This window comes from Trichosurus vulpecula, chromosome 1 (genome assembly GCF_011100635.1).
Source record: "Trichosurus vulpecula isolate mTriVul1 chromosome 1, mTriVul1.pri, whole genome shotgun sequence".
NCBI classification, from domain to species: domain Eukaryota; kingdom Metazoa; phylum Chordata; class Mammalia; order Diprotodontia; family Phalangeridae; genus Trichosurus; species Trichosurus vulpecula.
Window position 1 is genome coordinate 301,385,813 of NC_050573.1, and position 24,495 is coordinate 301,410,307.

Here is a 24,495-nt window from a genome sequence, read left to right on the forward strand (position 1 = left end):
TTTATCCACAGCTGAATTCTGGTATCTCTTCCCTAGCCAAGTATCTAGGAGGTACTTTTTAAGTTAAATATTAAAAAACCAAAAACAAAACCCACAACAGAACAATCCAAATTGTCCCGTACTAATCCACTTATAGCATGGAATTTCATTTTTATGCCCAACTCTTAGCTAATCTAAAATTCATTCACTAGATTAAAAAAATGTTTTTTACTTATCATGGGCCACATGGCCTTCAGTTATCCATTTTCACCCATACTTGTGGTACTGTATGGTAATAATTAACATGTATAAAGTATTTCAGAATTACCCGCGAAGCAGCTTCAGTGCTGTGGAAAGAACAAAACAAAAAATCACTGGTTTCAGAGTCACATGATGTGTATGTGTATTCCCAGCTCTTCCACTTAGTACTGTGTGACCTAATGCAAATCACTTAGCCACTCTGGGCTTCAGTTTCCTTATCTATAAAACGAGGGGGTTGGAATAGACAACCTCTGAGAACCCTTCAGCACTAAGTCTATTATCATATGATAATTTTTCTTTTACAGTATTTGAAAATGATTCAGACAGGCAACATTTTTGAAGGAGGCACAGATCTTTGTTTCTCTCAGGCAATGTATATTTCTTTCTATTACTTCCAATTTGATCAGAAAGTGAAGGCTTCTACTTGTCAGCTTGCTACCAGCAGAGGTATAACTGAATGTACCCTCCAGCAATCAAGTCTTAGATTTAAAGGTAACAATTTGAGAGAAGAATTTCCTGTAGGAGAGTTCCAGCCCCAAGGATCTGTCAGTAAGTTAGTCGATAAACATATCTTAAGTGCCTACTATGTGCCAGGCACTAATACAAATAAAAAAAGTCCCTACCCTCAAGAAGCTTACAATTTAATGGAGGAAGGACAATATACAAAAAGAAGTTGAAATGGGGTTGGGATGGAGAGCAGAAAAAGGTAGCCATTGAGGCAGCATGATGGGGAAATCCAAAAAAGTCCAAAAACAATGTAGCTGGTGGGAAGAGGAGCTGACTATCTTAGGCCCCCTTCCTTAAATGGATGTTTTAGCGCATATGGTTCTATCTTCCAATTAGAGGATCTCATGTGTTAGAGATTTTTTTTCCTATTTATGACTGGGTCTCCCTATCTTTTCTGGGCTGGAAGGGCAGCTGCCACTCAGTAGCCCAACCCCACTATTGGTCAGCCACGGAGTTTTGACCTATTCCATTTTTGCTTTAGACAGTTTGCCCCTAGCCTGATGATGCTCTTCTCTCCTCCTGAGAGTTCAACATTTTGGGGCTGGACTCAGCTTATTGCAGCTCAGAAATCCAGAGCTGAAGTGATCCACTAGCCTCAGTCTTCCCAGAAACAAAGAATACAGATATGTATCATCACATTGAATCCCAGGTATATTATATATAGAGAATTCCTGCTTAAGTATAGGTTAAATCAGATGGTCCTTAAAACTATAAGATTCTGTCATTCTACCAACAATCTTGAGCAAATCATTCTATTTTATATATCAACCAATCAATTAACATTTATTAAGAGCCTACCACATGCCAGGCACTGCATAGCACTAAGGATACAAAAAAAGGCAAAAGACAGTCCTTGCTCTCAAGAATCTCATAATCTAATTTGTTTTTGTAGTTTGGTTGAACTTAAACATTTGTTTCTTTGTAAGGAGCATGTGTTATTTATAATACTGATTATGGGTAGCCAACCAGAGATTGGTGGCAGGTTTGCACCTATTTTTGTACAGCCCCGGGGCTAAGAATAGTATTTACATTTTAAAATGAAGTTTAATTACATTTAAAAATGTAAAAACAAACAAAAAAAACGACTTTCATTTGGCCCTTAGGCTAAAGTTTGGTGACTGTCGATGTGGTTGGTAAATGTTAACAACTGGTGCTTCCCCTTAAAAATGTCTGGCATGACACAGTTTGTTTAATCTGCATTGTAAACACCTTCTTCCACCACTTTCTTAAATCTAGATAATTGGAACAACAATAAATCAAACCCTGATTTGTAGCATTTGCCAATTTCCGAGGTGTTATTACTGACACTGATAATTTAACAACTGGCTCTCCTAAGCCATAGGAGCTGAGTCCAGCACACCTATGAACCAGTCTTATAAACAGTTTCTCAAAATGAATTTATGCTCATTAAGAAGCATAGAATCTTAGCATCTTAGATGTGGAAGTGGTTGGAAAATGACTATTGGAGTTTAAATGTACCTTATTTGGTCACTCTGATCATTCATCTTAATCTTGATAATACCATGCCTTTGTCTTTACCTGCAGTCCTCTCTTCTCTCTTCTAACCAAGGGAAGGGCATGTAGTCCAATCTACAACCTGATGCATTGAAATCCCTCTACATAGGGGAATATTCTATTCACAAAATTTACATTCTATTGGAATATTCTATTCACAAAATTAAATTCATTCCACCCACAGTTAATAATGTCAGCCTCAGCTATCTTTTGCTCCATTTACCTTTGCTTCTTCTACTGCTTCTAATTTAGGTTAATAAAACATTGGCATCTGCCTGCCAGTGAATATATTCAGATTTTTCTGTAGTGCAGACTCACATGAAAAAACAAACAAAAAAGAAACAGGAAGGGGAGGCATACATTTTCAAAGGCTCACTTCTTCATTTCTATTAGGAATGTGGTTTAATTTCTCAGGTTCAATTTTTATAGATTTATCACTATTTTTTATGATTCATCAATGATTTAGGTACCTTCCTTTCTTCTTCACCTTTTCCCTTACTTTTGCCCTTATTTTTACCCTTTCCCTTTCCTTTCTTTTCCTTTCTCTTTCCCTTTCCTTCCCTTTCCTCCCATTTCCTCCCCTTTCCTCCCCTCCTCTTCCCTTCCTTTCCCTTCATTTCCCCTCCCTTCTCTTCCTTTCCCTTCCCTTCCTCAAAACATGTATAAAGATAAAGATATGAAGTATTAAAATAATTTTTAAAAAATTTTTATTGATACCTTTTGTTTTTACATCACATGAATTTCTAAATATATGCCTAACCACCTCTTCCTGACCAATGAGATCTCCCCCCACCCCAATAAACTGAAGAGAGAAAAATCATTTTAAAAAGAAAGAGTTAAGCTAATAAATGCATCAATCTGATTGACAATTATGCAACACTACATGCAATAGTCCTCTACTTCCCCAAAGAAAGGAGGAAATTGTATTTTCTTATCCTTTCTACTGGGCTTTGTACTTGGCCATTTTAATCACATGGTATTTAGTTGTACTTTATTTTTTTAGCCTGTTTTTGTAGTCATTGCGCATATTATTTTAAAGAGTCTGCTTCACTCTGCATCAGTTTATATGTCTTTCTTTATTTTTTCTGAATTCTTCATAACCGTCTTTTCTAAACACACACTAATATTTCATTACATTCATTTACCAAAATTAGGTTAGCCATTGCCCAATTTATGGGTGCCTACATTTTTCCCAGTTCTTTGGTACCATAAAAATCTCTATGAATATTTTAGTGTAAATGAAATATTTCTTGTGTTTTTGTCTCTGCATCGGAGGGTATGGACATCTTAGCAATTTTTCCCCAAATAATTCCACATTATTTTTTAAAATATCTTAGTTATTTTTATATAATTCCAAGTTACTCTTTATGAAAGTTGGATAAATTCACAGCTCCATTAACCAGTATGCCAGCGTACCCTTCTTCCAATAGTCCCTCTGACACAGAGTGTTTCAATCTTTTGCCATCTTTACCAATTCATTGGCTATGAAGTTAAGGCTCAGAATTGTTTTAATCTGCATTTCTCTTATTTCTAGTGATTTGGAGCAATCTCTTTGTGGTTTATGTCTTTGTATTTATCTCAAGAATTTTTTTTATATTATGAAGTGATAATCATCAAGATAACCTGGTACTAGCTAAGAAATAGAGTGATGGATCAGTAGAATACATTAGGTACACAATAAACTGTAGTAAATAGCCAGTCTAGTCTTTGATAAAGATCCAAGCTTTTGGGCTAAGAACTCACCATTTGACAAAAATTGTTGGGAAAACTGAAATGCTGTTTAGAAGAAACTAAGCAGACCAAAATCTCACACTGGATATCAAGATAAGGTCAAAATGGAAAAATGATTTTGACATAAAGGGTGATATAAATAAATTAGGGGAGCATGGAAAAATATACCTGTCAGATTTGTGGATAAGGGAAGAATTTATGGCCAAATAAGAGATAGAGAAGATCATGGGGAATAAAATGAATAATTTTGATTACATGAAGTTAAAAAGCCTTTGCATAAACAAAACTAATGTGGCCAAAATTAGAAGGAAAACAGGAAAATGGGGGGAAAATTTACAGGAAGTTTCTCTGCCAAGAGCCCCATTTCTCAAATTTATAGGGAACTGAACCAAATTTATGAAAATAAGGGCTATTTGATGGTCAAAGGATATGAACAGGCAGTTTTCAGATGAAGAGATGAAAGCTATCAATAGTCACACCAAAATGCTCTGAATCATTACTTATTAGAAAAATGCAGATTAAAATAATTTTGAGACACTGCCTCATTCTTATTAGATTGGCTAACATGATAGAAAAGGAAAATGACAAATGCTAGAGAAGATGTGGAAAAATTGAAACACTAATGGTAGGGTAAAGTTATGAACTAGCCTAACCACTCTGGAGAACAACTTAGAACCATGTCCAAAGGTCTATAAAATTGTGCATACCCTTGACTCTGCAATTCCACAACTAGGTCTATATCCTAAAGAGATCAAAGAAAAGGGAAAAGGGCTTATTTATAGAAAAATATTTATAGAATCTCTTTTTGTGGTGGTAAAGAATTAGAAATTGAAGAAAGGCCCATCAGTTGAGGAATGGTTTAACAAGTCATGGTATATGATTGTGATGGAATACTATTTGGCTATAAGAAATGATGAGCAAGATGGCTTCTGAAAAAACTGGTAAGACTTATATGAACTGATGCAAAGTGAAATGAGCAGAACCAGAAGAATATTGTACATAGTAATAGTGATATTATAAGGATTATCAATTGTGACTTAGCTACTCTGATCAAGTCAATTATTCAAGACAATTCCAGAGGACCCACGATGAAAAATGCTACCCACATTCAAAGAGAGAACTGGTTCAATTCTTTCATTTTAGATCTGAGGAAACTGAGGCCCAGGGAGATTAGGTGACTTGCCCCAAGTTACAAAGATAGTAAACTTCAAAGGCAGAGCATGTATATCTGAATATGTTTAAAACATAATCTATTATCTTTCCTCTAAAATTTATCTCTCTTCCTACCTTTTCTATTACTCTTGAGCATACCATCATCCTTCTAGTCATCCAGGCTCCCAACATCAGCGACTTCCTCAACTCCTCTCTTCCACTCAATCTACATCCTTAATATATTGCTAAGTCTTATCCTTTCTACCTTTACAACATCTCTTCACTATATCTCCTTCTCTCTATTTACTCAACCATCATGATGGTCAGCATAGGCTCTCTATTTCATGCCTGGACTACTGCAGTAGATGTCTGGTTGGTCTCCTCACCTTTAGTCTCTTTGCAATAATCCATCCTCCGCTTAGCTGTCAATGTAATTTTCCAAAAGTGCAGATCTAGAAATGTTACTTTAGTTCTCAATTAACTCCAGTGACTCCTTGTTAACTCTAGCATTAAATATGAAATGCTGTCATTTAGTGTACTTTAAACCTTTTCCTCTTCTTACATTTCTAGTCTTCTTATGCCTTACTTCCTTCTGCTACTGTATAATCCAACCACACTGGTGTTCTTGCTACCATTCCCACAGTCTATGATTTTTCACTGCCTGTTGACTTTCCTGACTTCTTTCAAAGCTCAACTCAAATCTGACCTTCTGCAGAAGGCCTTGTCCCATCCTTAAAACTCTACCCTGACATTGCCTTCCCTCCATGTTCCCTATATCCCTCTAAGATTACCTTTCAGAGCTTCTGTATATATTTTGCATATAGTCATTTTCATGTTTTCTGTGCTGTGAGAATGTGAGCTTCTTGAGGAAAAGTAGTGTGTTTTTATTTTTCTTTGTATCCCCAGCACTTATCACAGTGCCTGGTTGGTTGGTTATTGTCCTTCATTCTAGAAGAAGACCAAAAGGACATCACTATGCTGGAGTCAAGTTACAGTGTATCCAACTATGGCTGATCAGACCAATAAGAGCTTGGAATGCTCCATCACAGGTCAGGCACAAACAGTACATGTGAACATTTGGGGTGGATTCTCTAAATTTGCTCATTTTATCTTTCTTTTGAGCTACTTCAATTCTGTTTTGCTCACAAAGGACAGCACCTTCTTTAATGAGGGCACACCATGCTGGGCAGTCCTATGGCAGTGTCTCCCATGTCACCCAGTCAGTTCCAAAGTTCTTCAGAGAAACCTTGAGAGTATCCTTATATTGCTTCTTCTCACCACCATGTGAGCACTTGCCCTCTGTGAGTTCTCCATAAAATAGTCTTTTAGGCAAGAGTAAGTTTGGCATTTGAACAACATGGCCAGCTCATCAGAGTTTTGCTCTCTGTAGTAGAGTCTGAATGCTTGGCAGTTCAGTTCTAGAATGGACCTCATTGTCTGATACCTTATCCTGCCAGGCGATCTTCAGAAGCTTCCTAAGACAATTCAAATGGAAGCATTAAATGAATTCTTGTTGGTTGAACCCAGGCCCCAGATTTCAGATCAAGTGGTGATTTTAGAGTTGTCTTTCAGCCTTTATAGCTTATTCAGTTTCATTCTCTGAGACTGGGTTTTTTAGGATTTCCATTTAATGTTCTGTTATTTTGGGGAATTTTATATTTTTTGCGGGTAATAATTCATTTCCTTTAAATTCTTTTTTTTCTCCCAAGTAATTGCACATTATAGGTTTTGATAATTAAAAACTTTCTTCTCTTTTGTGAATGAACTTTGTTCATTAGCCAACCTTACTATTTTCTTTTTCTTTTATTCAGGGTAACTAACAATTTATTAAGTCTCTCAGTCTTTTCAAATAATTAGCCTTTAGCTTTTCATCATTAATATAGACTTTTTTGCATTTTATAGATTTCTTCAATTGTAAATATTTAGTCTTTTGTTATTATTAATTTGTTGATTCTAGAGCTTTTAAACTGAATATACAATTCATTAATTCTCTTTTTCTATTTTAAAAAACCATGTTACTAGATAAATATTTATTTTTCCCTCTGACAACTGCTTTTGATGAGTCTCCAAATTTTTGGTATGTTGTCTCATTGCTAGCATTCTCTTTTGAATAGTTGTTATTATGTCTATGTTTAACAAACTTGTTATTTAGGGTGGCATTCCTGAGCTCCATTTAATTCTATTGATTTTTCTTTTCTTCTCTTTATAAATTACTAATTTTATTAAATTATATTTTTAATACTACTGCCTTTTTATTTATAAAATCATGTGTAGAAGAAAGGAAATCTGGGAGTAGTTGGACATGTATCCTAGATTTTAGTTAAATAGATTTCAAAGAGTTAAGAGGAAAGCTAGGTAGAATCCTATCTAGTAAAATATTTCAGTAGGAGTTGGCCCTAGAAGGATAGAAGATGCTCAAGACTGAAATTTGGAAGACACAAAAGAAAACAATTCTAAATAATGAGGAAAAACAAGATTTGTCTGAAGAGACCAATGTGGATGCAGGGAAAACACATCAACTAACTTAGATTAAAGAAAAAAAGAGAAACCTCCAGAGGATGAAAACAAGATCAGGTAATAGAAGATGAAAATAAGAGTGTGGCTTTGGTAAAATAGTGTCAAACTCAAGATTCAGAGTAAGATGTTTTCAGATACTGCCAATATAAGAATTTGTTTTGCTGGACTCTACATGTTTATAACAAAGGCTTTGTTTCCTCTTTTCCTTTTTCCATTGGGGGTTGAGTGGGAGGTCAAGGGGGGATAAGGATGGGGAGCAAGAAAAAAACACAAACAAAAACAAAGCAAGGCAAGAAAAGAGGGTTATTGAAGCATCTTTTTAAAAATGCACAGAAGAAAATAGAAGGGAGACCAGAAAGAAGCAAAGACAAGTAGGACATTTTTGAAAGTAACAGTTTGAAATAAAGCAAGCTGTGTAAGACAGAAATATGTAGTCTAATATATACTTTTTTGTCTTCTTTGTATATGGAAATGCCCATTTTACCTAAGTTTTTAAAATTTAGAAGATTATTTTTTAAATTAAGGAAAACCATCAGGAATGGTAAGGCTTTGAATGAACAACCTCAGACAAGGGAATCTAAGGACGGCAAAAAGAGTTACTTTTTTGAAACATAATGGGTAAAAAAAGGAGAAACAATTTATGCATTGATCAGGCCCTAAAATATATACTTCTTTCTGCATTTTATGTTCATCCCCTCTCTGAAAAGACGTGAATATTCTTTCAGTTGATTCCTAAGTTGTCACTGCATTGGATAAGAGTCAGGTTGTCAATCAGTAAACACTTATTAAGCCACGTACTGTGTTAAGGCACTGTGTTAAGCTTTTGGGATACAAAGAAAGGCAAAAGACAGTTCCTGAAGTCATGGAATTCACAATGTAATAAGAAGACAACATGTAAACAATCATATATACATAAACTATGTAGAGAATAAATAGGAAATGATCAAGAGAGAAAGCACTAAAATTAAGAGGGACTGTGAGGGGATTCCTGTAGAAGCCTTTGTGGAATTTTAGCTGAGAAAACTGAAAGAAAGCAGGGAAGCCAGGAGGTGGAGATGAGGAGGGAGAGCATAGTAGGTCTAGGAGACAACATGAGAATATGCTGCAAGCTGAGAGAAAGAGCACCTAGTTTGATGAACAGTAAGGTCATTGTCACTGTATCAGAGAGTACCTGGTTGTTGTAAAGTGATTGAGTACTGAAAAGGTAGGAGAAGTTAGTTATAAGGGTTTGGAATTCTTGAAGATTTTTAAAGTCCTTAGGTTGTTCAAAGTTGTTTTTCTATAATGTTATTGTAATTGTATAAATTGTTCTCCTAGTTCTACTCATTTTACTATGTATTAATTCCTAGAGATCTTTCCAGTTTCCTCTGAAATTACATAGTAATATTCCATTATATTCATATACTGTAATTTGTTTAGCCACTTAGCTTCTAATTTTTGGCCATTATAGAAAGAGTTGATATAAATATTTTTGTATATAGGATTTATTTTCCTCTTTGATCTATTTGGGGTTGTATCAGTAAGACAATAAACACAATATTGATGATAATCGTGAATATGCCTATATAGTTCTGTATTGAAAAGTATGATAGACTCTCCATATAGAAGATAGAAGAAGTAAAACATTTATTCAGACACCAGAGAAACAGATCCCATAACCAAACTACCAGCTCCCACCACCAGTCAGCCTACTTTATCATAACAGCCTGGAACTTAAAACACAATATCACAACATGGAGCCTCCCCATCCCAAAACCTCTCCTACCCATGCTGGGGCCTTGCCAAAAACTTACTCACTGATAGCCACCATAGTCTGCTCATCTATCAGAGGTTGACTTTCTTTACCTCAGCTCTGTCATTAACAGCCACAATGGCTCTGTCTCAGCATTTCCTGTGACACAACTTCCTTTTCCTCTCAACAATCTACTCCCACCACAGGTGACTTAGGCTTCCTGTAACATAAGCAGGTCACATGACCTATTAATGAGTGGGAAAGATCTTCAAATCTAAATTGCTATTAAAAGGGTATAGGCCTCATGATTGTAGTGGTTATTGAAAAGATATGTACAGTTTAGTAACTTTTGGGAATGGTTCCAAATTGATTTCCAGAATGGCTGGACCAATTTATAGCTATACCAACAGTTGCTCCAGTGTGTCTATTTTCCTATAGCTGCTCTAATGTTTGCCATTTCCCTTTTTTTGGGTCAACTTTGCCAATCTAATGGGTGGGATGTAGAATGTTATGGTTGTTTTAATTTGCATTTGTCCAATTAGTAATGATTTCAAGCATTTTTTTCATATAGCTATTCATAGCTTGGATTTCTTCCTCAGAAAATTGACTGTTCACATTCTTTGATAAATTGAAGAATGGCTCTTTGTGCAGCTCTTTTCCCAAAAAAGGCCTTATTTACTTTTTCCTCCTCTTTATTTTTATCCCCTGCTAGTCTATCCTGAGTTGTTTCTTCTATTCATAGGCTATAACCTTGCTTGTTTCATTTTTATTTTCTTAACACTCAAAAGAGAAGCTATACCTATGTCTGTCTGTCTGTCTATCTATCTATCTATCTATCTATCTATCTACAGATCTACCTATCTATCCAACTATCTATCTATCTACGTATCATCAACTTGAGTGCTTCCGACCCAGGGGACCCACACATCTCCATTCAATCAACAAGCATCTAATAATTCAAATACAAAGAATGAAATAGTTCCTACTCTCAAGGACAGAGGAGACAACAACATACATTACTATATACAGAATCAATATAAAGAGAATAAATGCAAATAAGTACAAAGTAGCTAAATACAATGTAGTTTCAGAGCAAGGGCACTAGCATTTGCAGGCAATAAGGAAAGGCTTCATGTGGAAGATGGTTCTTTGACCGAGTCCTGAAGGAAGAGAGGGAGGTAGAATTGAGGAGGAAATATATTCCAGGCATGTAGGACAGCCAATGCAAAAGCACAAAGATGAGAGATGAGAGGCCAGTTTGTCTTGATCTCAGAGTTCAGGAGGGATAGTAATAAGCAATAAGTTGGTTGCAGAAGATTTTAAAAGCAAAATGGTGGAATTTGTTTTTGGTCCTAGAGGGACAAGGAAGCCATTGAAATCTATGAAGTAGGAGAGTGATATGGTCCTTATATTTATGTTTAAGGAAAATCACTTTGGCAGTTGTGTAAAGGATGTACTAGAGAGGAAGTAAGACTTAAAACTATATAAAAGTGCATTATTATTATTATTATAAGGTATAGCTTAAAGTTTGGCATAGCATCCCTGTGCCACACAGAACATAATTTCCCAAAACTAGAGTAAATTGTAGGGAAGATGGCTTTTTGTTTTTCTGTGCTTATTTTGAAAAACTTGACTTTCCCCTTTTTCATTGTTTTGAGAATTTATGGAATATGAGAGAGTTTAACAGCTGAAAGAGTTTAATACATATTCTGTTCCCTTAATGTTTTTGTGCTTTCAAATGTTTTACTGTTATTGCAATCTCTGATTATGAAGAGTGATGTGTATCATTTAATACAAATGTGTTAATCCTATTACTTGGCTTGAGTTTCTGTCATAAATGTGCATTTGAAAGGAAGGATATGAAGGTGAAGAAACTGAAGAGTCTACTATTGTGAGTCTGACTGACTACATTGGTGATAAAGGCTGGGTTCCTGTTTGCTGGAGATATAAAAGGCTCCATTGCCAACTTAACTCCTCTGATAATCAGGAAAATTGAAAGAAAAAGAATTATTCATATTTTCATTCGGGAAAGAGTTTATGTATATGTCATGAATCACCTCTAGCTAGAGGAAAGGGAAAAGATGACAAATGGTTTTTCAGAGGAGGAATATTTTAAATGGATGAGGAACTGACAAGAGGCTTTTGGATGAATTCTCAAATAACCAAGAGGGATCTGAAAGAAAGCAAAAGACACTTAGATATGGCATCTATATTAGCAATTCTGGAAATTAGTAATAAAATTGAAGTTAGTTTACTTATATGAAGGAGTCTGTCAGTCTGACAGTAATCACCATTCAAAACTCAACTGAGCCCTAAATCTTCCCAATGGAAGGGGAAGAAAATGACTTGGACATGAGCAGATTTTCCTCCTTTCTTATTGCAGAGTTCCCTGGTGCTTCTGGTTTTGATGAATTGCTCAAACTACCTGGCTAGCTTGAAGGAAAAGTTATGTTTTTACATTTATATTAAACAAAAAATCATTGGCTTTAAAAATAAATCAACCCATCTGACGGTATTGCTTTTCTTTCATTTGTTTGCTATCAAGTATGAGTTAAAGGTTACACACAGAACAATTGCAGCAGTGCAATCTACACTTCTAGGTAGCAGTAAAGCTCTGTAAACCAATAACTATCACAAACTGAAGAGATGTCATAGACCTGATTCATTGCCCCTGTTCTCAGACTCTTTTTGTTTTTAGAAGATGCTGAAATATGCTCCATTTTCTTTGCCTATGAGGATTACAAAGGCCCCCTTTGACCTGTCCTTTTGGCCCCATCAATAAATAAAGAAAAAAAATCCCTTCTCAGGATCATATTGTTTTGGTAGGCACGTGACTTGAAAACGAATGGCATTGACCAAATCTTCTCTTTGTTTTGTAAAGTTTTATACTGGGTATTCATAGAACAACAGCCATTCATGAATACATTGTAAACTCTGAGGACAAGGTTGCCTCTACAAAACTCCAATATGTCAGTGGATATGTGATCTCATTAATGTGGGTATTTTTTCTAATGATTAGAATCCTAATCTGCCTGTCCCTGTTTATCCTGTGTCCTCCTGTAAGTTCACCAGAGGGATTTCACCCATTGTTTCAGGTACCTCTATGGTATGTTTTTGGCATCACAATGAATCCAATGGAGCATATAAATGATCCAGAGTTAGGATATTCTTCATTTCTTGTGTGAATGGATCATGATTTTTAATCATATATTACTTTATTTTTCCTAATGCTAGTCATATAGTAGTGTGTCATCAAACCATAGGACTGGGGATCAGGGACAAAGGATGACTGTTTTATAGATAAAGTAAAGATGGTATAATGAAAAGAATATAGAATTTGATGTGGGAAGACCTAGGTAAACATCCTGGCTTTTTTACTTACTAACCTGAAGGAGTGGGAGAAGGAATCAAGCATTCATTAAGTGCTATTATTGTCTGCTAGGCACCGTGAGGTAGATGCTATTATTAACTCCATTTTACAGCTAAGAAAACTGAGGCAGACAGATTAAGTGATGTGCTCAGGATCACATTACCAGTAAGTATCTGAGGCTGTATTTGAACTCAGGTCTTCCTGACTCTAGGTCAGCGATGAGCTCATATTCTCATACCCGGTCATAACCTTCAAATCCTGGTGACTCTGAACCCCTGTAGATCATCATCTAAATCCCATTCCACAGTCCCCACAACCCAATTTCTCCTTCTTATCCCCCTCAACATTCTCAACCCAAAGTTTCAACATAACTCCACCCAGCCCTTTTACTGTGCTCTCTGGAATGCCTATTTCATAGGGAACAGGCTCCCTATAGTTTTTATCTTTTCCTTTCCAACTCCTTTAATCAACTAGCTCTTACTGAATCTTAGATTTCCCTTCATGACACGGCCTCCTTGGTTAGTCTTTCTGTTACTGGCTGCACCTTTTCTAATTATCCTCAGCTTGCTGGTTGTGATGAAAGATACTTCTTGCTCCCCATTGCCATTTCCAGGTTCTCCCCCTTCCTCCATCACTTAAGGACCTCTCTTCCTTTGAGGTCCGTGCAATTCACAACTACTATTCAATCAAATTCCTGATAGCTGTTATCTTCAGATCCCTGGGCTCACTACCATTCTTTTTTCAAGTTCAATACCTGGCTCTATATTTCTTTACTCCCCAACTCCTACTCTCATACTAGGGGACTTCACCATACATGTTGACTCTCCCTCAAATACCCTAACCACTCAGTTCCTCAATCTACTAACTTCCCATGAGCTACTTTTTCACCCCACCCCAGGTGCTCACAAAGATGGTCATACTTGCCATCACCTACAAATGTATCACCTTTATGTTCCAAGAATGATGAAATCCACTTACCCAACCTTAATCTACTGACTTTTCACCTCTCCCTCTCTCATTATAAAATCTTACTCTTTATCCACACTGTGACCTCCAATCCTTGATCCTTCAACTGTCTCCTCTGCACTAACTAATCTCTTCTTTTCATCTTGACCCCTTGGTGATCCAATTAAACTCTACACTGTCCTTCCCTCTTGGATCCCTAGCATCCTTATCATATCACCAACTATACCTGATCAAGTCTCAACCTTGGATCATTCTCACCATTTATTACCCTTGCTCCTGCTGCTGAATGAATGAAATAAATGAATGAATGAAAGTGAAGAAAATCACACAAATGTTTTGGGGTCCACAATAAATTTATGTTACATAACATCAGCTGCACCCTCACTGCCCTTTGGCAATCCTACTATACCTTTCCTATCAACTCAGTATCCTGCTTTCCACAGTGGCTCTTCCAAACCTTTTCATCTCTCTTCAAACCTTTCATGGCTCTCCCTCCTCCAACTCAGCTGAGAGCCTTGCCTCATATTTTAAATTGAGGCCATTTACCATAAACTTCCTTTTCTTTCCTCTTACACATTTCCTATCACTCAGATGTCTTCTGCCATTCTGTCCTCCTTCATTCCTGTCTCACATGGTGAAGTGGCCTAATTCCTGACCAAGACTAACTCTTCTACTTGTTCAGGTGATCCCATTCCATCCCATCACACCCAACAGATTGTCTTTTCAGACATTCCTACTCCACTAGGTACCTTTACTTTTTTTCCCTTTCACTCTCTTCTTAACCCCTTACAATTCAGTTTCTGACCTTATTATTTCACAAAAACTGCCCTCTCCAAAGTTACTAATGATCAAAATCATTTAGTTGCAAAATCCAAAGTCTTTTCTCAATTCTCAATCTCCTCTCACCTGTCTGTCTACTCCTTTTCCATCTCCTTTGCTGGATCCTCCTCCATATGACGTTCTCCAGCTGTAGGTATCTCTTGGGGTTTTGTTCTGGGCTCTCTTCTCTTTTCCTTCTATGCTATTTTTCTTGGTGATTTCATCAGCTCCCATAGATTTAATTATTATCTCCATGCTAATGATTCTCACAACTGCCCATCCTGCCCCAAACTCTCTGCTGACCTCCATCTTTCACCTCCAACTATTTTTTCAGACGTCTCAAACCTGGTGTGCACTAGATATCTTAAAAATTAATATATCTGAAGTGGAATTCATTATCTTTCTCCCCAAATCTCCCTACCTCCTACCTTCTTTGCTGTTGTAGAAGTCCACACCATTCTCCCAGTCCTTCAGCCTTGGAACCTAAGAGTCATCTTGGATTCCTCATGATCGAAGGTGTATGTAGAACCTATATCAGAATACATGCCATCTTGGGGGAGGAGTGGGGAGGAAAGGGAAGAGGATAAAATTTGGAATTCAAAAACTTATGGAACTGAGTGTTGTAAACTAAAAATAAAAAAAATACTTAAAAAAAGAAAAGAAAGATTCCTCACTATCCCCCCTCCCCCAATATTTTACCAAGGATATTCAATTTCACCTCTGCAATATCTCTTGTATATGTCCCCTTCTCTCCTCTGACACTGCTATCACACCAGTATCAGTCCTCATTGCCTACTGGTGGGTCTGCCTGCCTCAAAGCTCTTCCCACTCCAATCAATCCTCCATTTAGTCATTAAAATGACTTTCCTAAAGCACAGATCTGATCATGTCACTCACCTGCTCAATAAACTCCAGTGGCTTCCTGTTTTCTCCAGGATTGAAAACAAAATGCTATGCTTGGCATTCAAAGCTCTTTATAATCTAGCCCCTTCCTACCTTTCCAGTCTTCTTAGACCTAATTTTCCCCAACAGGTACTCCTTAATCTAGTGACACTATTCTCCTGGCTGTCCCATGAACAAGACCCTCCATGTTTCAGCTCCATGTGATGAGGACACAGTCTCTGGGAACCCCCTTGAATCTGGAATACAGTCTCTGGGAGCCCCCTTGAACTGTCCTGGAATCTTCCAACTAGATCTGGCCTTTCCCAGAGACTATAGCCTCACATTATCATTAGGCCCAAATCTCTACCTAAACCTTGCCCTCTATTGTTACTATAGATATGCATGCCTTTAGTTACTTCCCACCCTTAATTCCATTCTCTTGGTTCTTGGACTCTGACCTCATCTTGCCCTCCTTAGACTCCTCCTCAAGACCCTCCCTAAACCCCTCCTCTAGTCACCCCAGACCACCCCTCAATCCCTCCTACAGTCTTTGTGTATATAATCTCCATCTTGCCTCCATGAAGGTGCTCAGATTCAATCTAGCTCAGTAGATTGAATCTGGCCTGCTTGTGGAAACAGGCCTCACAAAGGATGGGATTTCTTAAGACAACCCATTATGGTGAATCCCTAATAAACTTTCTCTTTTCCCTTGGCTGAGAAGGCTTGAGTCAAATTCTTTTGGCAGGACCTGGTGTATTGGTATTTTGGGGTCTCGAGCACCCCTAGAAACCTATGGTTCCCTTTCCCTACCATCATCATTTTGCTTTAACCTCTTCACATGCATTTTCTCTGGCTGTCCCTCATGCCTGGGACACTATCCCTCCTCCACTCTGACTATTGAACTTACTGGTTTCTTTTAAGCCCCAGCTAAATCCCACCTTCTCCAGGAAGCCTTCCCCAACCCTCTTAATTTCAGTGTCTTCCATCTGTTAACTACATCCTATTTATCCTATATATAGGTTCCTTTGTATATATTTGTCTCATGTTGTCTCTCCCTTAGATTGTAAGCTCATTGAGAGCAGGGACCGTTTTTGCCTCTTTTTGTATCTTCAGCACTTAGTGCTTTAGTATAGTGCTTGGCATATAGTAGGCACTTAATTAATGTTTATTGATTGAATGATTGATTGATAGCTGCTGAGCAATCCATATAAACTCTTAAGGTTGCAGTTTCTTTAAATATAAAATGCAATAGGGGCCATTTAATTTATTGGACTAAATAACCTCTAAGATTCCTTCTTTCTCTAGAAATATTCTTAAGGTCTTTTCAATATCTGAATTCTATGATTCTATTAGGTTGATTTCTATTCTGTTCCCCTCCCTTCCCCATCAATAAATGAAATTTTCTTCCCCAAGCAGGTGCCTGAATTGATATCCTAAAGTGCTCCCCAGGGGTCATTACTTCCCTTTCCCAAATGAATTTTACTTGTTGTGTATCACAAACTCAGGCATACTGGGTCTTCCAAAGTGTATAAGATTGTTGTTGTTCAGTTGTGTTTAACTCTTTGTGACCCAATTTGGGGTTTTCTTGGGAAAGATACTGGAGTTGTTTGCCATTCTCCAGCTCATTTTGCGGTTGAGGAAACTAAGGCAAACAGAGTTAAGTGATTTTCCCAGGGTCACACAGCTAATAAGTGTCTGAGGTTAGATTTGAATTCAGGAAGATGAGTCTTCCTGACTTCAGGCCTGGCAGTCTATCTACCGTGCCATCTAGCTGCCCTATGTCTAAGATAGCAATCATTTAATCTGTTGAATGTAACCAACAGGCAGTGCCATTTACCAAGATTGTCATATAGATGAAAAATGAAAAAAAAAGAGGAACTTCCTTCTGATCTCCACCTTCGGAATTTTCGTAGGCAGGTCAGATTCTTTCCCTATCTTTTCCCTTAGCCAGTCAGGCAGCCTGGGGACATGACTATTCCTCAATCAATCCCTTTATTCTGCCCCTAACTAGTAAACAGGAACAGACCAGTTCAAAAAAAAAAAGAAAGAAAAATACAATGAATTGGAGTGAATTTTGCCTGCAGGCTATCTGCTTTTGAGAAACATGCCATCCATGCGGTAAGAAATGGGAGGAGAAGTTTTGTTTCCACAGAACTAAAGGTTCCCCGCCCTCCCCCACCCCAGCTTTAGCAGAAATCAGGCCTTAAGGTCGGTCAGGTGAGAGGTCAGAGGCTTGTGCCCATGCCCGTGCTTTTTGAGAAGGCAGTCAGGGGAATTAGAGAGGCCAAACGCCTTGAACTAGTTCAAGCTTATCTAGGGTCTGGTCTTGGTCAAGAATCCAGGCCTACTGATTTGCATAATTTGCATATGTTGAAGAGGGAAAGTAGGGGAAGTAAAAGAATATAGTTTAATCCTAAACTAAGACAAGGAAAATCTAATTAACTTCACTTTTGCACTTTTCTTATTATCCTACTTGTATAAACTGTATAACCTAGGAAAACTATGTAAAAAAATAAAGATTGTAAACTAACTGTAACTCTAGCAGGAGTGGAGGGAATAGTTATCTCCGCTCCTGCAGCTGTATTGGTGTGAGTGTTCTAGTGAGCACTACACCTGCTCTCTCAAGGAGTGTAATAAGATGCCTTCCTCTGCCCACTTTGGTCTTGAGTTCTTTGGGTGAGGATGGGCAAATCACATGGATCTTCCTAAGGTCAAATGAAGGGAAGCAATAGGCAGCAGAAAATTGTTCTGGGCTTACTCCTGGATCTTGCCTTGGGGTGTTCTGTGGTCCCCACTGTGGTGTTAAGAGGGCTACCACTCCTGGTTCCCTTGGGGAACCCTGTGGTCTGCACAGCCTTCTTAAGGGGACATCACTTGGGACTTCTGGTCCTGTCTTGGGAGCCTTGTGATCTTACTGCCGTTCTAAAGGGGCGATCACTTGGGTCCTCCTTAGAGTCTGACCCTTAGGAGGCCCTGTGATCCCCACAGATTAAGGGGGGCTATCACTTGATCTTCCTCTGGGAGTCCTGTGGTCTGTACAGCCTTCCCTAGGCATTATCACAGGGTTCTTCCTCAGGACTTTGGCACTGCCTAGGAAGTCCAGTGATCCCCAAAACCACGTTTCTCACAATGCCTTTTAGCATCTGCTTTACCACCTAAGTCGTTTATAACTGACTGACTAACCTAGGGTAAAAAGTTCCAAGTTATGTGGTATTCTTTCTCTTCTAATGAGAAATTTATATTTCTCAATAAAATAAAATTGTAGGGTGTTCTTAGGATTACAGCTCAAAGCCCTAAAGGCAAGATGAAATAGCTATTTTTGACTGAGATTCCAAACTCTGTCCTATTTAGTTCTGTGTACTACAAGCTATTTACTGATCTCCTCTGTTACAATCCCCTGTACACAATAGCAGGCATGAATCCTTAGAAGTAATGACCAGTGATTGTTTCATATGAAAATATCAAGAATTCAGAAAAACTTAAGAGAGAATCATGTACTTGATTTTTACCAACTCTAGTTAGTAATGGGGGAAGGGAAAGGAGAGGTAAACTTTCATTGATCTTTTGCTGATGTCGTGGTCTTCTTGGAGACCAAGGACAAACCACACACAATCCACACAATGCTGATTTCAAACAGTTTTAGTTATTAGCTTCAGTATAATAGTTTCAGTCTTTGAGTCCAAGTTTTACAGAGCAAATCCTCTTATTAAGGGGATTTGTTCTGTGAAGTTTGGATTCAGTCAAAAGGTGGTACTTGAGGACCTAGAAGGCCACATGTGGGCTCGAGGCTGCAGGTTCCCCAAGCCTGAACCAGACTTTAGCCCCTGAACCTGAATAAAACAAAACAAAATAATATAAAAAAAAGCACCTGTAGGAGTGCCTCTCTCTGATGACCTCTGCTCTGCTCCATATATCCTGTCCTGCTACTACTCCTCTTTTCATTCTGATCTGAAAGCTAATCTTGTATTCAGCCATCTCTGCTCAGAATACTTCTCACTGAACTCTCATGATCTTCTTCTAGGCATATGTGTGTGTGTGTGTGTGCATGCATGCATGTGCATGTATGCATGCACATGCATACAGGAATGCTTGCCCTCCCACATTTTTTAACACATATTTTCTATCAGAACTAAAATTCCTAAAAGTCTATGCTACCTGCAGGAAAAGTCAATCCAAACTAAATATCTAGTTGCATTCCTCCCTGAGATCTTGAACTTTTTAGTCCCATGTAAAATCATGTATGGTTTACCTGATATCAGAAATTACCTAGCACAGAGTCCAAGTAAAAGCAGCACTTAACAGAATAAAGATAATCACATAAGCATCTCATGTAATCAAGCACCTTAGGATGCTACTCGTAGCAAACACCAACAATACATTCAATAGGCATACTACAATGAAAAGCCTCAATTGATAGGTTATTTTGGTGACTGTAGGTATAAATGACATGAAGGATGCAATAATTCACATATCAAAGCAGCACATGCATGACCAGAGCATAGAAGCAAGCATGTATGACAGAAAGAAAAAGTAAAGCAATAATAACACGAGTAGGCCTAAAAACTCACAAAGTGTGCAGAAGAAAAGCTATACACAAAAATGCAGTGTCAGTGAAATGGAAGATGAGCTGATTAGAATAATGATCTCCAAAGGAATTAACTCAGTGATATAGAAGCACATTAAGACAGTTACCAACATGGTAGAGTTCAGACTTGGACTGGTCATGTACAAAGCTATGTAAATTACAGGAAACAAGAATGACTTCATATATGTGTGTGTGTGTGTGTGTGTGTGTGTTTTTGTGTGTGTGTGTGTGTGTGTGTGTGTGTGTATCCAGAACAGGTATCTGAGTGGCATTTGGGGAGGGATAAAGAAAGAGTGAAAATACTAATGAATTTTAGGAAGTCAGGGGGAGGTGGCTTAATATATACATAAAGAGCATGTAAATAGGAAAAGAGGGGGACTCGGGCTATATGTACACATCAATCATCTCATATCACTCTTAATTGGAGCTATGTATGAAATCCTTGGATAAATCCAAGTTTACTCTGTTACCCATGTCTTTGAGATGCCATGACAAAGTGAGGGTGAGGGACAGGGGGTTGAAAACAGCAAATGTAAAACATATACACATACTCACATATGTTTGCATATATGGCACATTACGTCAGCTCACTTGATCAAAGGCAATGTCATAAATTTTCGTTTAAATTTAGAAGTTTGATAAATCCAGCAACACAGCATAGTAATTTTTACCTTTTTTTGTTTTTGTTTTTAATGGAAAACGTTCAGTAGCCGCAGCAGCATAAGTAACTGTTCTATCACTTAAGCAATAATTATATAAACTCTTTCCCAGGGTGATACGGCATCTGAAATATAGGAGGATCATTTGTGAAATACACAGTGAAGCAGATGGCCACAAGGAGAGCCAATTGGATTGCATAGTAAACAATGCAAATTAAGAAATCCATAGTTAATTAGGGAGGATTAAGGGCACTTAAAGGGGACATGAAGACCTAGGGACCTTTCCAAACAAAAGATTAGCACATTGGTTCTGTGCCATATTCTGCCCTCCAATGTGCAGCTAATGAAAGGACAGCGGATGTGTAGAGTAGACAGAAAGACACCATTGAATGTTATCTTCTATAGCCCAAATCCCTTGATTAAATAGGCAGGGACAGAATGTCATAAATTCTTGTGCAATTCACTCATGAGAGTAGGGGCATTCCTCTCCTTTGTATTGTGGTGTGTATAAAGCTCCCATTAACTTTTAAAAGAGTTTTTTTTTTTTTTTTTTTAGCTGACCCCCAGGAATTTGAACTAGGGAGCCTTCTCTTCTTTACACCTTCTCCCTTGATAACTTAATCTACTCGCACAGGTTTAACAGTTGTCTTTACTCATATGATCTTCAAGTCTTTATGTCCAGCCTTAAACTCTCTCCTGAACTCCAGTCCTGTATCACCAACTGAATGCTACACATCTCCATCTGGATGTACTATTAGCACTTCAAACTTAACATGTCCCAAATGGAACTAATTTTCTTCCCTTCATCCAAACAGCCTCTCATCTACTCAGATTTGTAACCTCAGAGTTATCTCTTCTCTCCCTCGCTCCCCATATTCTATCATTTGCCAAGTCTTATGGCTTCTACTGCTATAATATCTCGCACATCTATTTCATTCTTTATACTCACATGGCCACTAGCCTAGTTCAGGCTTTACACTCATAATGAGCTCTCTTTAATTGGTCTCGCTCTTTCCAGTCTGATCTCTCTCCAGTCAGTTGTGAGCACAGGTGCCAAAATAATTTTCCTAAAGAATAACTTTGATCATGTTGTTCCCCCATTAAAAAAAATGTGTGGTTCCTTATGGCCGCTAGGAAAAAAGTACAAATTACTCAGTTTGACATTAAGATACCTTCATAGTTGAGCCCCAATTTATCTTTCTAGCCTGATTTCAAATTTATCTATGTTCTACCAAATGAGGATTAGTTGAAGGAATTGGGAATTTTTGTCTTAGGGATAAAACTGAGGGAGGACCTGGAAAAAAAAATGCCTTTTTAAAAAAGAAATAGAAGAGTGATTGGACTGGTGCTTGGCTTCAGAAGGAAGATCTAGGACCAATGTGTGGAAGTTGCAATGAGGTAAAATTAAGATTGATTCAAGGACAAGTTTCCTAACAATTACAACCATCCCATCATGGAATGAGCTGGCTCAGGACATGGTAGATTTCTCTTCACTAGAATTCTTTAAATAAAGATTGGATGGCTCTTATTGGTTTCTTTGGGGTTGGCTTGTTCTGGCATTGATTGGTCAGGGATGATCCCTGAACTTTCCTTCTTTCTACTCTGAAATTCTCTCATGCACTTACAGCAAAAATGTTAGTATGCACAGAGTTCAGCTCTTCCGGTATTTTGTCATTGCATTTAGCCATTGTATAAATGTCACACCGAAAACTCTCCCATTGAAGTTAATGCCAATGGTCTGATAACTGTATCATTCTTAGCATTATCTTTTTCCTCTCTACCATTCTGCCATGGTGACTATAGGAGAAGTGGGCTGCATAGAGCTTAAGGACCATTTCTTAGTCTTTTGTTTTATGAATTGCCTTGGCCAAATAATTCACTATTGACGCACCGACCTTCTAGCGATAATATTTTCCTTAGTGAGCAGGCCTGGTCCTCAGGTAACAGGTAGAATTTATCACTGGAAGCTTATTCAACATATTTTTAGCTTGGTAGAACCTACTAGTGTCTAAAATCCCCTGGTATAACCTTTAAGAACCCAGGATCACATCCTCATTACAATCAGAGACTGGAGTATATTTTTGCAATGGAAAAACCTATCTTCATTTATATTTCCCATGATTCATGGTGTAGTATTAGCTATGTACTGTTGTACAGTGGATAGAGAGCTAAATTTGGGGTCAGGAAACTTGGTTAGAGTTTCTCTTCTGACACAGACTGGCTGTGCAAGTGTGGGCAAGTCATATCACCTTTAAGTTGCTCAGGCAGTTGTCTAAAACTAAAAGTGGCCAAGGCATTACAGGTCTTTATTGATGAAGGGAGTTTCATAGGAAGGGACTTCTCTGTACCACTGAAATTAGAGGTTTGGAATAACAAGTTGTTGTTTGTCTTTCATCCTTGAAGAGGACCATGACATTAGGACGGTGATGCCATGACTTGTAAGTGAATTGGATTTAAGTGAGGGAGGGCTGGGGAAAGTCATCAGCCTCACTCTCTCCTTCAGAGCCATCTGGGTCCAGTGGGAAAATATAGATTAGGTCGACTGGAGAAGGCCCAGGATGCAGTGGGAGAACTTGTCTTTTTTAAATTAATGTCTTTTCCAGGTCTCAGTTTGTCTGAGGCAACACCCACTCAGTGATTAAGGCTAGGTAAGAAGAAGCAAGGAATGGCTAGTTTACCTAGTCAGAAAATTCAATTTGGGAGGGGAAGACCCTCAGGGTTTCCGCCATTTTATAGATGAAGACACTGAGGTAGAAAGAGATTAAATGACTTGCCCAGGGTCACACAGGTTGGAAATATCTGAGGCCAGATCTGGATAAAACCAAAACAGAACAAAACAGTTACATGAACAATTCATCTTAAAATATGGCTTCCAGATCCCTCATATCTGGTGACTCCTCTGGACATGTACCTCTGAAATGTGGTGCTCAGGAAGGATACGGTGAATAAAATGGTGAACAAATAATGAATAAATAAATAATAGATAAATAAAATGGTGAATGAATAAAAATGAGATGAAGCTATGGCATGTAATTTCAACTTTACTTACTTGTTCATGCTATTGCCCCTTGAAAATGGAAAATAGGCACAAGAATATAGACTTAGACTCTTTCCATTTCTTTTTTTTATTACCTAAATTAACTCATTTATTGTTGGACTATGGGCTACAGATAGTTTGATAAGAAGATTTTACTGGTCTTTCATTTCCTTCAGTCTTCTGATGGCAGATGTGACTGTGACTGCAGAGGTGGTATTATAGGTCCACGCACCACCAGCTACTGTTTTCATACAGGATCCACAATGCTAGATCCCCACAGCCCATCTCTTCATTTTGGTCTTGCCACAGAAGGAGCAGGTATACTTGGCGTGCTGGCTAATTTCAATTTTCTTCACCATTTTTCTGAGGGATGCACCATAACGTATTCCATATTTACCAACAATTCCAACCTTCTTGGTGCATTTAGCCATGTTGCCAATCATAGGGCTGGAGCTTGGAGTGCTACTATTTCCATTTCTTAAGAAAGTTTAACAAATATGTATCAATCACCGGGGCAAGGAGTTCAAAAGAGTCTAGAAAGAGTTATACGAGTCAATGCTTGATATTTTTGTGAAAAGCAACATCCATTTGGATTATAAACTAATTTCCAAAATTTATGATGGAAAATGGAGGATAAAATAGTAAGAGAAAATTGAGAGAAAAACAAGATTAAATAAAGCTTGGTGAGAGATCTAAGCGAAGTCATTCTTAAGGTTTCCAGGAAATCACAGGAAAAAAGTAAACAAACCAATGAAAAACAGATTTGTAAAGGTCTTTTATAGA

The 24,495-nt window shown here is 37.8% G+C and overlaps 1 pseudogene; it reads right to left on the minus strand.

Moving 5' to 3' along the window:
• Positions 1 to 24,143, minus strand: part of LOC118837434 — a 95,240-nt pseudogene extending 71,097 nt beyond the window's left edge.
• Between the last annotated feature and the right edge of the window lie 352 nt (positions 24,144 to 24,495).